This window comes from Mustela erminea, chromosome 4 (genome assembly GCF_009829155.1).
Source record: "Mustela erminea isolate mMusErm1 chromosome 4, mMusErm1.Pri, whole genome shotgun sequence".
NCBI classification, from domain to species: domain Eukaryota; kingdom Metazoa; phylum Chordata; class Mammalia; order Carnivora; family Mustelidae; genus Mustela; species Mustela erminea.
The window spans coordinates 12,659,441-12,675,227 of NC_045617.1; positions in this window are offsets into that span (position 1 = coordinate 12,659,441).

A 15,787-nucleotide genomic window follows, 5' to 3' on the forward strand; every position below is an offset into this window, starting at 1 on the left:
TATGTATTTATTTGAAAGATAGAGAAAGAGAGGTTGGAGCTGAGGGATAGAAGGAGGAGAGGACTCCTTAAGCAGACTCCCTACTGAGCCTGGATCCCAACATAGGGCTTGATTCCAGGACCCTGAGATCATGACCTGAAACTGAAATCGAAAGTCAGACGCTTAACCGACTGAGCCACCCAGGCGCCCCTCACTTACATTTATTTGATTAGAAATTTACTTCTAGGGACACCTGGGTGGCTCAGTGGGTTAAGCCTCTGCCTTCAGCTCAGGTCATGATTCCAGGGTCCTGGGATCGAGCCCCACATTAGGCTCTCTGCTCTGTGGAGAGCCTACTTTCTCCTCTCCCTCTGCCTGCCTCTCTGCTTACTTGTGATCTCTGTCAAATAAATAAATAAAATCTTAAAAAAAAAAAAAGAAATTTACTTCCAGCCTTGTTAATTTTCGTTTCTTTGCTACCCTTTCACTCTGATGCTTTTAATTATCCCCTTTTGTGCCCACTTTGCTGGCTGCGTGTGAACGGACTAACCGATCACTGACAGATGGGGAAGAAGCGGCGTGACTGTTCCTGATCACGGGATACATCTGCTATTACGGAGTGATTAAGGGGCTGAGAGGCCAGCGCCACTTGCTACTCAATCAGCTTCTCGCAGTTAGCATACTTCAGTAACTGCCGTTTGCACCAGGTTGTGGCACGACTCCTGTCATTTAACTAAACCTTTGTTGTAACAAAGTCATGCCTAATGGAACCTTGTGAAGTGTGGAGCTACCTGTATACAGGGACAATGTCTGGATGGGCTTTATTTCTTAATTTCTAATAATGAAACAACCATACAATAAAGCCACCAACATATTAGCATCCTAATATAAACTTTTAAGTTTATTTTCAACAAAGCTATTCTCACCGATTGAGTTAATCCCTCACACAATTTCTCTCCAGACTTTTTCCTTCTTTGGGTCCAAAAGGATCCCAATAGTGTTTGCCTTCCTGTATTCTTAATTTCAAAAACAGGTGAAACTTACAGATGGGATCTTGAATTCTGCATTCAGCTTTATGTTAATGTATCCCCCAATGTGTGTGCTGCCAGTCATGGCCTTATAGTTAAAATCTTAGTTTGGACTCAGCCTTTCAAACAGAGCTAGGGTTCTCAGTCTTTGTGTTCCTTCTCCCAGGGCCTGGGAGAGTCTCTTTGTAAACCCCCATCAGGAGCAGGACGTGCAGACTCCAGAGACAGATGCTGGGACCACCCTGCAGGGGGGGCGGTCTGATGCCGGCCGCAGGGCCTGGGCTGCTCCACTCCCTTTGGTGGGAACAGAAGTTCTGCCTCCCACTCTTGGTGATGCTTAGGGTGTGTGTTGTGAATTCAGCATGTGTCTGGCTCCTTCCTTGCTGTGTGGAAGGATGGTAATGTGCTGCAGCCCAGGGGTCGTGCAAGGCTGAGAGCAGAGAGCCTTCAGGCAGATGCTCCGGTGTTGTTTTTCCCTTGACATGCAGAACTTCCGAGCAGCAGTCACCTTTTAAAAGAAAAGAAGAAAAGAATGGGAAGAAGCAAAACAAAACACCCAGTGTTAGGTTGTCTTGTTGCAAGAATGTTGATGATAAAAGGAAAAAAAAGATTTTTTTTTTTTAAGGGGAATTTCATTATGGAACTTGCTGCCATTAACTTGCGAGCTGCATGACTTCGTCCTGGGTGTTTTTGCCCCCCTTGCAGAGCAGAGCAGTCCTTCCAACGTCCAGTCTTGAGGGCACATATTTCTCCTGATTCTCTGCCTTCTGACTGGTGCATCCTGGGGCCTAAAACTGGGCCGTTTGGCTCTGATTCTCAAAATTTTTTCCTGGTTATTATCAACATGTAAAAATCTTCTCCTTTCACTTGGGTATGCAAAAATTTAAGTCAGAAATGTCATAGCCCACCAAACAAACAGAAAACACCCCCCTCAACTACATTTGAACTCATTTCAATTTTGGCTGCCATTGCATTTCCTGGCTTCTTGGCAACCCCTGTGGGACATATTTGAGGCAGTAACAGCATGCTCTGTGCAAGGTCATAGGTGAATATGTGGGGCTTCAGAAATTTCCTGAAGTTTCCAGAAATTTCCTGAGTTACTAGCTGTGTGTGTGAACAAAACTGAGAGCTGGCATTTTAGCAAGAATTATAATCCAAATAGACCACGATATTATGATAAATATTTTAAAAATCTCTAAATAGACTCCAGCAAGAGAAAGACGAAGGATAATGGACTAGCGCTTGTGCGAAAGGGAGAATGGACCAGGCTGCTCTCCTGACGGGATCCCCACAGGCAGTGAGTAGGATGCAAGGCCAACAGTGCATCCTTTACAGCAGATACTGGCGAGAAGCTCTGAGAAGCTATTCCATGACTACTTTTTTTCAAGAAGCACATTTTCCATCTTGATGAAGAGAGCAAAAGCCAAAGACATGGAAATACAATTACGGGGCCTTACAATTCAGGCTGAGGATGACCTGCCTCCAGGAACTCATAATTGAAGTCACTGTTCTGCTAGAGGCAAAAGGCAGACTTACCTTGACAACAGCCAGACCTCCAGGATCCGGTAAATCTTTTTGTAACATATGAAAATCCCTTTAGAAGCTTCCTTGATCTCTCCCCTCTCTCCAGCTTTAAAGTATATAATCAATGTCCTTGCAAACGCAGCGCAGCTCTTTTCTGCCCAAGGGTCTCGTCCCCGGGCTTTAATAAAAACAGCTTTTTGCAATGAAAACGTCTCAAGAATTCTTTCTTGATGGTTCCCTCCTGGCCCCCCTCACATCTTACAATTTTAAATGTCAGAATAAGTATTCAGTGTAAGCTAGGAGTTAAAATACGGAGTCCAAATTATTTAAACTTTTCTTAATAGGGCCCTGTCTTTGGTATATCTTAAGAAACAATTGGTACATTAGTTCTGTGTTGTTTTTAAGAAAGGCAGAATTCGGGGCATCTGGGTGGCTCAGTCAGTTAAGGGCCAGACTCTGGATTTTGGCTCAGGTCGTGATCTCAGGGTCCTGGAACTGAGTCCTGCATCAGGCTCTGTGCTCTGCGGGGAGTCTGTTGGAGATTTTCTCCCTCTCTTTTCTTCCTCTGCCCCTCCTCTAGCTCACATGCTCACTTGCTCTCTCTCAAATAAATAAAGAAATCTTTAAAGAAAAGAAAGGCGGACTGCCACACGCAGCACTTTATTTGGATGTGTCTGGGTCTCAGAAGCTAGACACCCCTGCCTTCTCCTACAGATGGACTTTGAGAGTAAACCTGCTTCAAGGTTCTAGCAGGAGAGCTCAACTACTCGTATGCCCTTGACCAAAGAAGATCTTCCTGTGTCAAAAAAGGTTGTCCTCTTCGACAGAGGGCCAAGCTTTGGGAGGGACCCACATGGCCTGAGGAGGGAGGACAGGAACCCTTGCCTGGCCAGCCAGCTCCGCTGAGTGCACACGAGCAGTCCGTGGGGTGACAGGTGTTGCAGCCTGACCACCCTCAACTTCTGGCACATCAAGTTTTATTGATGGAAACATAATGAGAACAATTTCTTTACACTTGGTATAATTGGAGATAACTTAGTTCTAAAAACTTATTTGTATCTATTTTTAAAGATTTTATTTATTTGACAGAGAAATCATAAGTAGGCAGAGAGGCAGGCGGGGGCGGGGGGGGGGGAAGCAGGCCCCCTGCTGAGCAGAGAGCTCAATGTGGGACTCGATCCCAGGACTCTGAGGTCACAACCTGAGCTGAAGGCAGAGGCTTAACCCACTGAGCCACCCAGGCGCCCCACGACTTATTTATATTTGATGCCAGTGAACATAAGCATTACAAAACAGAAAAGAAATAGTCAGAAATCCATACATCAAATACAGACCTCATTTTTTAGCTCCTCATTACTGCCTTGTTAACTCACCACTCTAAATCTCAGCTCATATATCCACAGTTTAGGAGTAGATACTAGGAGATCTGGCTACAGTGTTGGCTTGGCCACAAATTCTGTGATTTTAACCAAGATGCTTAATCTTTGTATTTCTCCATTAATAATGCATTATCTTTATCAATTCCTTAGTTGTTCTAGCGGTCCCCCCCTTTTTTTAAAGTAGGCTCCACGACCCACGTGAGACTTAAACTCATGGCCCCTAGATCAAAAGTCACATGTCTATGACTGAGCCAACTAAGCACTCTGTTCGCCTCTACCCCATTTCAATAGTCACAGTGTAGCTCATGGCTACCATATTGGACAGTGCAAAACATAAAGCATTTCCATCACTGCAGGAAGTTGGTGGACAGTGTGGGGCCTACACACAGATTTGCCCTTGAGGATAGCTGAATTCTGAGTTTGAACAAAGCCTCAGGGAGTCTTGTTTCTTTCCACCTCTCAACTCTTTTTTTCTATTGTGTTGGTTCATTCTCAGCCCAACAAAGTGGTCTTAGCAGCTCTAACCTCGCATCATGACAAGCTGAAGTTTAGCACGAAAAAGAATCTTCCCTTGAGAGCTCCTGTACAAATGCTGGTCTCTTGCTGATTGGACACTGGGGACAGGTGGAATCCCCTGATTGGCTTAGGGCTAGTCATGTGCTCTAGCCCTGGACCCTGGAGCATCAGTGAAACCCAGAGGAGTGGAAAACCGAAAGCAAGCAGACAAATGAGCAGGTGCATCAGTTTTGACAAACACAAGCAGATACGAAATCTTAAAACACGTTTTTATAAAGTACCAAACAATAAGCTACAAACAATAACCAAAAACATCAAAAATGAAATTAGAGGTGCAAGAATTAAAAAAAAGAAAGATAGGCAAAGATTAGTTGCACAGACAAAAGAAACAGGTGCACAACGTAGTGGCTCAACAGTTGTATACATTACTTGGTGTTCACCATGACCAGGGCAGTGACCGTCTGTTACCACATACCATAGTTACAATATTATTGACTATATACCTCATGCTGTTGTCTTCATCTTTGTGACTTAGTTATTTTATAACTGCAAGTTTGTTCCTCTTAATCCCCACTCACTTAGTTTGCCCATCTCCACCCCCCCCCCATAGGCTCCCATTTTATTTTGTTTTGTTATTTAGGCTCTACATATAAGTGAAATCATATGGTATTTGTCTTTCTCTGTCTGACTTATTTGACTTAGCGTGATGCCTCTTAGATTAATCCGTGTCTCAAATGGCAAGGTCTTGTTCTTCTTTACGGCCAAGTAATACTCCATTGTATATGTTTACCACATCTTCTTTATCCATTCATCTATCGATGGACACCTGGGTTGCTTCCATATCTTGGCTATTGTTGCAACAAACATAAAGGTGCATATGTCTTTTCAGATTGGTGTTTTTGTTTTCTTTGGGTAAATACCTGGTAATGGAATTATGGGGTTGTATGGTATTTCTATTTTTAATTTTTGAGACTGCTCTACACTGCTTTCCATGGTGCTTGCACCAAGTTTCATTCCCACCAACGATGCATGAGGGTCTCCTTTCTCCACATCCTCACCAACACTTGTGATTTCTTGTCTTTTTGATACTAGCCATTCTGATAGGTATGAGGTGGTATCTGATTGTGGTTTTGATTTTCATTTCCCTGGAGTGTCATTTTAGATAGAAGGTACAATCTACAAGGAAGATGTAATGGTTAAAAAACTGTATAAGCCCAAATACATGAACTTAAAACGTATAAAACAACTTCTACTAGAAATATAAAAGCACATTGACAAATACCCACGTGCCATAGAAATTAACATACCTCTCACAGTCTTTGACAGATTAAGTTGATGAAGTAGAGTTAAGAGCAGTGACATATTTTGAGAGTTGAATTAATAGATATAAATTATTTATAATACAGAGAACTGACCTTTTTAAAGTGTTCTTTGAAGAATGCCGCCCTCTTAGCGCAGTAGGCAGCGCGTCAGTCTCATAAAGTGTTCTTTGAAGATATATAATAATTATGTACTTGAACAATAAGAATTATAAATCTATTTTACAAAGGAATTGCACAGCTTACCTTCTCTTACAATTATCTAACAAAATTAGAAATGATTAGCAAAAGTGTGAACGATAACAAAGAATTCTCAAATGCTCCAGAATTAAAAGTGTACATAAAACCCAAAACACCATCCTTAAGGACTCTTGTGTTTAATAGTATTTTTAACTCATTCTTTTGTTCTCAAGAAACAGAGACTCAAGCAATTCATCTCCAAAGAAAGGGGGGCATATTGCTAAGTGACCTGAACTAGAACAGGAGAAGAAATGCCATCCAAGTGGAATCCAGCTCTCTGCTTCTCTCTGTTAAGGGCGATCTATGTTTCCCCTCTTCTTTCCTCCTGCCCCTGCTCCCAACCCCTGACACAAATTCAGAAAAGGTTCAGAAAAGAGTAGGCAGGTTAATGTCACTATCTCATGTGTTGCATTTCTTATCTCAGAAACACCTACCTCTGCTCTCAGAGTTTTGTGTGTTACTTGGTTAGGGTAAGTCAGCATCGCTGTAGCCAGAAAACACCAAGGCAGGAACACAATGGAGTCTCTGTGCTGGCAAGGATGAGCCTGACTCCTTGTAAATTCTCCACACTGACAGTGGAGAAGCTACAAGGGGACAGAGCCGGAGCCAGACCTCTCCGCAGCCCCGGACCTGTCACCGCCGCACCCAGAGAAACGGGCCCGCCTTTCTCTTCTCACTTCCATTGCAGGGAGCTATTCATGCCCCTTATAGACGGTTGGATTGTAAAAATAAGGGTTAATTTTTAAAGACATAGCTTGAGGGGCACCTGGGTGGCTCAGTTGTTAAGCGTCTGCCCTCGGCTCAGGTCGTGATTCCAGGGTCCCGGGATCGAGCCCCGCATCGGGCTCCCTGCTCAGTGGAAAGCTGCTTCTCCCTCTCCTGCTCCCCTGCTTGTGTTCTATGTCTCGCTCTGTCAAATAAACAAAATCTTAAAAAAAAAAAAAAAAAAAAAAGACAAAGCCTGAGGTATCTTGAAAATAACAGTCCAGATTGTCATATTCCCTTTAATGTCAAGTAAACAAGGTACTCCCCCCCTTTTGTAAGGCTGAATGTGGAAAGTAGAAGTTAAAAATAACTTCTATGGTGAAACTTACTAGTGTTTTTACCTCTTTTCCTGTTGTGATATAAAAATCTTGCAAACCGCTGTTCTAAATAGCACCTCACGGGGCCAATAGGTCTGAGGTCGATTTCATAGGCTATGCATACCTATGCATCCACTGCTCGTCATGGAAAGAATGAAGAAACAGGCTGCTGTGTCTGCCTGCCCGTTCATTCCAATGACAACATTTACCACTTGGTGGCAGTGATCGGTTTAGTCCAGACTGAGGAGTCAGTCACAAACACCTGTGATTTATCTTCTCAAGCTTAGAAAGCTAATGTTATAAATATGTGGGGTCCACTCATGTGAATTACACATGCACTAAACTGACCAGAGTGACGGGCTTCCTTACAAAATTGAATCATGTAGGTGAACAGGTGAAATCCAATCAAAGTAATCCTTCACAAATAAGGAAGTAGTAGATCTTAGATTAAAGGATCACTTTTTAAAAAATTTTTACTTTTTAAAAAAGATTTTATTTATTTATTTGACAGACAAGAGTTCACAAGTAGACAGAGAGGCAGGCAGAGAGCGGGGAAGGCAAGCTCCCTGCTGAGCAGAGAGCCTGATGCGGGGCTCAATCCCAGGACCCTGAGATCATGACCTGAGCCGAAGGCAGAGGCTTTAACCCACTGAGCCATCCAGGCACCCCTAAAGGATCACTTTTTTTGAATATATATTTTTTTCAAATCAGCATCTATTATGGCTAGTTCTGCTTAGAAAGTATCTCAGCAAATGTTTTCCGAGGTGTATGGGTAGCTCCTGGGGAGTGACAGATTTGCATGTTCGAGAGCTCAGGCTCATGGAGGACAGCTTTAGGGAGACCCATCTGGCGGCGAGGATCCTGGCTGGAGAGATATTGCAGTTCGGCAGAGGAGGAGGTCTGAAGGTGGAGTGAGGTGGCAGGCAGATTTGGTAGAAGAACATGGATTTGGGAATTATTAGGTTACAGTGATAAACTTTGGTGATTTACTTGTGAAGGTTGATAGGGATCTGGGAAAAAATCAAACAAACCTAATGTCTCCCCTGCTTTGGCTTAGCTGGTATTAATAACTGAGCTAAGCATTTGGAGGACATTAACATATCTCAGACGTTCTGGATGAGCTCTAGCTGCTTACAGAATATAAAATCAACATAAACTATTAGAATTAAGTGAAGAAAGTGGCGCCTGGCTGTCTCAGTCCGTGGAGCTTGCAACTTTTGATCTTGGGGTTGTGAGTTCAAACCCCACCTTGGGGGTAGAGATTGCTTAAGAAAAATAAAATCTTAAAAAAAAAAAAGAGTTAGGTAAGGGAAAAAGAGTCTAACCCAGTGGACCATTGGCAGGGGATATGATGGTCTTTCAAAGATGCTCATGTTCTAATCCCCAGAACCTGTGAATCTGTCATGTTCCCTGGCAAAGGAACTTCACTGATGAAATTAAGTTAAAGATTTTAAAATTGGGAGATTATTTTGGATATCCTTGTGGGCCCAATGCAATCACAAAGGTCCTTAGAAGAGGGAGAGAGGAAGGTCAGACAAGGAGAAGGAACTGTACGGAAGGAGAAAATGGAAGCAGAGGTTGGAGTGATACGGGGTGATGGACCAAAGAATTCTATAGCTTCTAGAAGCTGGAGAAACCAAGGAAATGGTTCTCTCTTCGAGCCTCTGGAAGGAATATCCCCCCGCCAACCCATTTTGAACTTTTGGCTGCCTGAACTGTAAGGTCATGGATCTGTGATGCTTTAAGTCACCAAGTGTATGGTATTTGTTACAAGAACAATGGAAAACGAATATACCCACTTTCGGTATTTCTTCACTTCTTCCGTCTTTCCCTCACTTTCAACAAATATTTATGGAGTGCCTAGTCTGTGCTTAGCATTGTGAGATATATCAGTGAACAAGATATGGACCCTAGCTTCTAGGGGTTTATAGTGTGGAGGGAATTATAATCATAGAAGTACTCCAACTTACAACACAATAAATTTCTGGACCTGTAGAGGTTGAAAACCTCTCAATAACTCCTTCCTTTTAGAAGAATCTTTGTTCTACAATGTGTCTGATTTATGCTGTACTGACCTAGTTACTAGTAATAGCTTGAAAATTCAACAAATAATATATACTGGAAACTTTATTGCAGGTATATATTGTAAAGTATTTCCAGCACCTACACCATTATCTATGTTTCCAATTCTTTCACCATCCAAGTCGTTGTGAAAATCTCTTATTTTTTTTCTGCCATGATTCATCTTTATGGGTACTGGAGTATCTGCTGATCTTTGGCACGCACAGTCCAGAAGATCCAGGGAAGCTGAAATTGTCTGGGCCGGATCAAGGTACACGGTCACATCTGGAAATGTGGTGATGGCGGAAGAGCGCTGAGCAGAGCTCTGCCATGTGTGCTTGGAAGGGGTACTTTGGGAGAAGCCCTTGCGGGTGAGAGATGAGTCCCACACTTGCCAAAGGCCTGCTTCACTAACAAGTCAGAGTCTGGCCTGGGGCTCATATGTTGTAGCTGGGTCTTGGCCTCCCCTAGAGAACCTTGGCTCAATCCTATTCTTACACCAGGTGATGGAAAAGGGGTTGAGACGTAGCCTCGTGTCCTGGGGGTGGTTTTCCTATTATTATTGATTCAGAATTGCTTCAGAGATGGTAAAACCAACAGTATCACAGATTCCATAGAATCTGTCAGCAGGTGCTCTTAAAAAAAAAAAAAAATCCAGGCTAAACTGCTCCAAGTATAATCTCATTTACTGGCATAGGGAATGGCTGTTTTAAACATTGGAATTCCTAGGCACAGGGGTATCTTAAGCTGATAAAAGAACTCATTAGCTGAGACCAATAAGGGGGTCTTTGCTTACCAAGAGAAAGACCTCAAAGACGTCAGGTTGGGACTGTTGATCTTCCTTATTAAGCCCCTGCGGGATGGAGGCTATTGAGAGAGGAGAAAACCCAAGTTTTTTCTTCCTAGTCTTTAATACTGGAAAACAGTATTAATTTGTCCAACATGACTGGACCATAATGTGCTAAACATTGTACTTTGTGGTTTCAAGTTAAAAAAAAAAATGTAGTCTCTGACTTTGAGAATCCTACATCTCTTAACGAAGATATTTTCTGCATAGGAAAAAAAGACATACTCTTAGGAAAGTACATTATATTCAGAACGTTTTTTATGCAAGGAGGCAGGGGTCTTTCAGAGTAACGCAGTCCACTTTCCTTGGCTTGCCTGGTGAGGCAAGCTGCGCTAACCCTCAAGTTATATTTCTCATCACTTACTCCTTCACATAAATGTTTATCTCTATCAGTGGTTTTCAACCTTATCAGCTACAATGCTTCTTATTTTCTTGAGAGAATATATATTAAAATGCCCTGTTTACTATCTTTTTTAAAAAATTTATTTATTTGACAGAGATCACAGGGAGAAAGAGAGAGAGGAGGAAGCAGACTCCCTGCTGAGCAGGGAGCCTCATGTGGGGCTCGATCCCAGGACGCTGGGATTATGACCTAAGCTGAAGGCAGAGGTTTAACCCACTGAGTCACCCAGACTTTAGTAAACACCCCGTTTACTATCTTGAAATGAAATTCATAAATAATTTAACCTAATTATACATAAGCTTAGAAAGAGCAAATATCATGCAATACGGTAATTTGGCTAAGTGCACGAACTTGCCTGTATTCGATTCCAGAGTCTGCTGCCTGCGTGAGACCTCAGGCAAATGACTTGATTTCTCTATGCCTCAGTTTCCTCATTTTTGAAATGGGGGTATTAACCACTGCTTCAAAGGAGTTATATATAATAAGTCTGGTACACCCTCTATTAACTCTTAATGTCCTAAATGAAATATAAGGGCAACTTATAATAAAATGATATGCATTTTAAGATATATTTGTTTATTTATTTTTATTTATTTATTTTTTAATTTATGACAGAGATAGCGAGAGAGGGAACAAAGCACAAGGAGCTGGAGAGGGAGAAGCGGGCTCCCCACTGATCAGGGAGACTGATGTGGGGCCTGATCCCAGGATCATGACCTGAGCTGAAGGCAGACACTTAATGACTGAGCCACCCAGGCAGCCTTGTTTATTTATGTCTAGAGAGAGAGAGAGAGAGAGCTTGAGCAGATGAGGGGCAGAGGGAGAGGGAGAGAGTCTCAGCGAGTAGCCCAATGTGGGGCTCAATTTCACGACCCTGAGATCATGACCTGAGCTGAAACTGAGTTGGAGACTTAACTGACTGAGCTACCCAGGTGCCCCAAGTAATATGTATTTTAATATATAAGTGCTCAGACATGACCACTCTGGAAAAAAAAAAAATCAAACAGACCCTTGGTCCAACAAATAAGGTACAAGTGTTGATGTAAGCTAAATAAGATAGTATTCAACTATTTTTTTCAACTAAAATTCTGGCTTTGGAAGTCATGCTGAGCTAACCATATTCATATAAATGCTAAACAATTGGGAATTTAACAGTTATCAATGCAGATCAATCCCAGACTGATTCTATAAGTAAGGCTGCCAGTGAGGGCTTCCTGTGCTTTTCTGAGATGGTGAGAAGTTCTTCACAAACTTCAAATAAAACACATTTACAAATAAATTTGGAAGTAACAATAGTAGCATTCCTAGATATGTCAGCTGTACTAAAGCCAAGTAAAAAATATACTTTGTTTCTAGGCTCAGGTGGCTGAAACTGACATATGATTCACAGTTAGAGGTTGTCTGAAATTTTGTGTGACACATGATGATTCTTTGTGATGAGGGTTGCCTTTTGTTTTGAGGGTTGTCAAATTTACCTGTCATGAAATTGACCCCAAGTCAACTAAATGGAGAGCCACTCAATCATTGTGACAATTAAAAGCCTCTATAAAATCCAAAATACTCCTTAAGAGGCCTCAATGAGGGACACCGAGCTAGTCTTCACCCTGCTGATGTCCTGAACCTTCACCCACTACGTGGATTGTCATCCCTGGGCCTGTCTCACTCTCATTATTGTCACCTGTGCTCCAAGGATCAGCACCTACACTGTCTTCTCTGGGAAGTTAGTTCAAGTGGATCCAACCAGATATTTTCCCTTCTATCTCTGACCTCTCCTACTCCTTTTAGGCAGTGTCTGCTTCACGCTGCCTCTGGTTCTCCTTATCTCCTTGGGTCACTGACCCCTCCTTCTCTCCTAGCTCCACAGTCCTCACATGCTAGCACATTGTCTAGCCCAGCATCACCCAAGAAACACATTCTACAAATACACTGAATAATAAATAAGCAGGTAAGGGCTTTGATATCTGAATGGTGGAAACGGTGAGGAAGTATTTCGGGAAGAAATTAGAGATGATGTTGTGTGTGTTGGAGACCATGCATCTTTCAAAAAAAAACTTGAGTTAATATATTTTCGCATGGAACCCTGAAATCTTCACCTCGCTGATTTGCAATGGCTGAGGCTCAGAAAGCTATTTGAGCTATTTGTTTACATGTTTACCAACGTAGTCCGCAAGCAGTAACACAGCTCCATGTTATGTGTTCAGAGTGTGAACTTAAAGTGGTTTGCCTTCTTTTGGGGCAGGGCTTGTTTTGTCTGAAGGGACAACAACAAGTTCATATTCGTTAAGGTTCACTAGCAAAATTTAAAGACTATTCTCTCCCAGAAACATTTGACAGGGCAAGAGGAGGAAATGCCTTCCCAAAAAAGGGGGGGTTGGTGAGGGAGTAAAATGATAATTTTGGCATTTTGGTCATCAGTGAATGAGTCAGAGGTGTTTTATGGATAGTGTTAGAGGGACTCCGTAGCTTTCCTGAAGATGGATTATGTTCTTGGATTTTGGAGTATAAAATTATGGCCCTCAGAAGTAAAATATATCTAAGTATCACTTAGGCTTATGGCCATTTACTGAAGGCTTTGTACTGATTCATGGGGATACAAATCTCAGAAAGGACCCATCCCTGCTTTCAAAGAGCTGACTGTCCAGTTCGGAGCCAAATGTGTACACGGACGGCCGCATGCTCTGCAGAGCCCGGTTCAAAGTGAAAACGTGGGCTCCTTGCTCACTGATGATGAAGAATTTCAAAAGGGTGATGTCAGAACATTAAACCAGCATGTGGGCCCTTCTAAGGACAGGGATTTGAGAAGGTACATGTCATGTGTGCTTACAAACATCATATAATATGGTAAGTGTGATTTGTGGGCTGAATCTTGAAGGAAGGGCAGGGGTGACTTGGGTGGGAGCAGCCAAGGCAAGAGCAGCTCTTCTGCTATAACCCCTGTCCACTGACTGGAGGCTTCTTCCTTAGCTCTCCGGTTTTCCCTCCTTGGGGTTCTGGTCTTCCTTCCCTTTTTAAAAGATTTTGTTTATTTGAGAGAAAGAGAGAAGAGGAGCAGAAGAGGAAGACGATGTGGGACTCGATCCCAGGACCCTGGGATCATGACCTGAGCCGAAGGGAGACACTTAACTGACTGAGCCACCCAGGCGCCCCTCCTTCTCCGGATTTCTATATGCTGTGTTCATGCTCTTTGTCAATTTCAGACACTAACTATTGACCTCAGGGAGGAAGAGATGGTGGTGCAGCTTGCTGGATAGCCGCCTTGTCTCCATTCTCCCCCCGTCACCATCAAACCTCTGTTTTTAGTGCTTCTGTCAGTTATTTGAGTGATTTTTAAAAAATTTTTATTTTTAAAGATTTTATGTATTAATTTAACAGAGAGAGAGAGAAGGAGGGAGGGTGGGAGAACACAGGGGAAGAGCACAGAGGGAGAAGCAGGCTCCCCACTAAGCAGGGAGCCTAATGTGGGGCTCGGTCCCAGGACCCTGGGACATGACCTGAGCCAAAGGCAGATGCTTAACCCACTGAGCCACCCAGGTGCCCCTCTACTCTCATTCTTAATTTATAATTTAGTTCAGAATCAGCCAACTCTTGCCTGTGGGCCAGATGTGTCTTGCTTCCTGTTTTTTGCGCAACCCGAAGTTATAGGATTGTCCTTTTACATTTTAAAATGGGTGAAGAAAAAAAATCAAAGGAAGAAGAGTATTCTGGAACACGAGAAAATTATATGCAATTCAAATTCTAATAGTCCAAAATAAAATTTTATTGGAACATAGCCGTGTCCATTCATTTCTATATTGTATGAATGCTTTCACACTACAACAGCACAGTCGAATAGTTGGATTGTGACTATTTACTATTTAAATATTTACTCTCTGGCCCTTTTTGGAAAAAGTTTGCTGACTCCTGGTTTAGTTGGTTAGAATAAAAAACCCAAGTACTGTGACCCCGTGTGACCTACCATAACTATGGATGATCTGGCTTCTTTTACCTTTCTGACCCTTCTCTTCAGTTCTAGCTGGATATACCACCTTACTCTTCCTCTAGTGAGAAGAGTCTCTGGAGGCCTCAGGACATTTGCACTTGCTATTCCCTCTCCCTGTCATGTCTTTCCTCAGGCATCAGCTGGCTCACTCATTTCCTTCAGACCATTCCTCAGCGGTCATCTTCTCTGTTAGTCCTTCCCTGGCTACCTCATCTCATTGTTAGTGGAATTTCTTTCCTTGACTCTCTGTATTTATCTTCCTTTTTATTTTCTTCCTAAGCACTTAACTATTGAACACATCGTCACTTATCTTGCTTAGAGATCCTCCATCCTGATTGGAGCAGGGCAGAGTTTTCCCTATTGCTCATTCGCTGCTATACCCCCAGGTCCAGAACGGTGCCCCAACATGTGTGCTGAGTGAGTGAATACGGAAGTCTAGGGTGAACTTGAGGTCCTGCAGAACCTCGCTCACTTGCCTTCTAACTCTCAATGCTACGTAGAAGGTATCTGGAACCTTCAGTTCCTTGTGTCTGTGGAAGTGACTTGTTTTCTGTACTCAAGGAGATGCTAGTATTTTCTCTTTGTCTTTGGAATGCGGGACTTTTACAATACCTTGAAATTCTTCATCCTGAGCATTCAGTGAGAACTTTTAATCCAAATATTCATGGACTTCTATTATGGGAAATCTTACATTATTGCTTTGATGAGATCTGTGAATACTATTTCTTGAAAGACTTACTTGAATTTATCTCCTGAGCCTTCCATGATAATCCTTATTTGGCAATCATATTTATAATATCAAAATGTTCTTTCTTGTTCTCAGGCTTCTTATTTTTCTTAGCACCCTGTTCATTTTTATGGATACAAGATCTTCATGGCTTTCTAGGGAGACCCATTAGAAGGCCACTCCTCCCACTCTCCTACAACATTTCATGGTTACCCAACAGGGAGATGATGTCATACCCCAGCACATGCTGAGTGATGCTCTGGTAACCAGAATGTGGAGTTTCACTCTGGACTGCTCATAGCCACATACCTTGTCAGTATTCTTTGCATAATTTCACTACTTTTAGAGATGAATCCTCCATGATATTGCTTGGGGTGGGGGGCAATGACTGCCCACAGGCTGGTTTGTGCTTGCTCTGTGAAAGGGGGTGCTGATGGAGATGCTTGAAAGGAAAGTATGGGCCGGGGTGGAGCTAGGTTCATACACACTTTCAATCAGTCTTCCTTTTTGTCAGGCCCATCATTCATTCATTCATTCATTCATTTTATTTTATTTTACTTTTTAAAGATTTTATTTATTTATTTCACAAAGATCGCAAGTCAGACAGAGATCACAAGTAGGGAGGGAGGCAGGCAGAGAGAGAGAGAGAGAGGGATGCAGGCTCTCTGCTGAGCAGAGAGCCTGATGTGGGGCTCGATCCCAG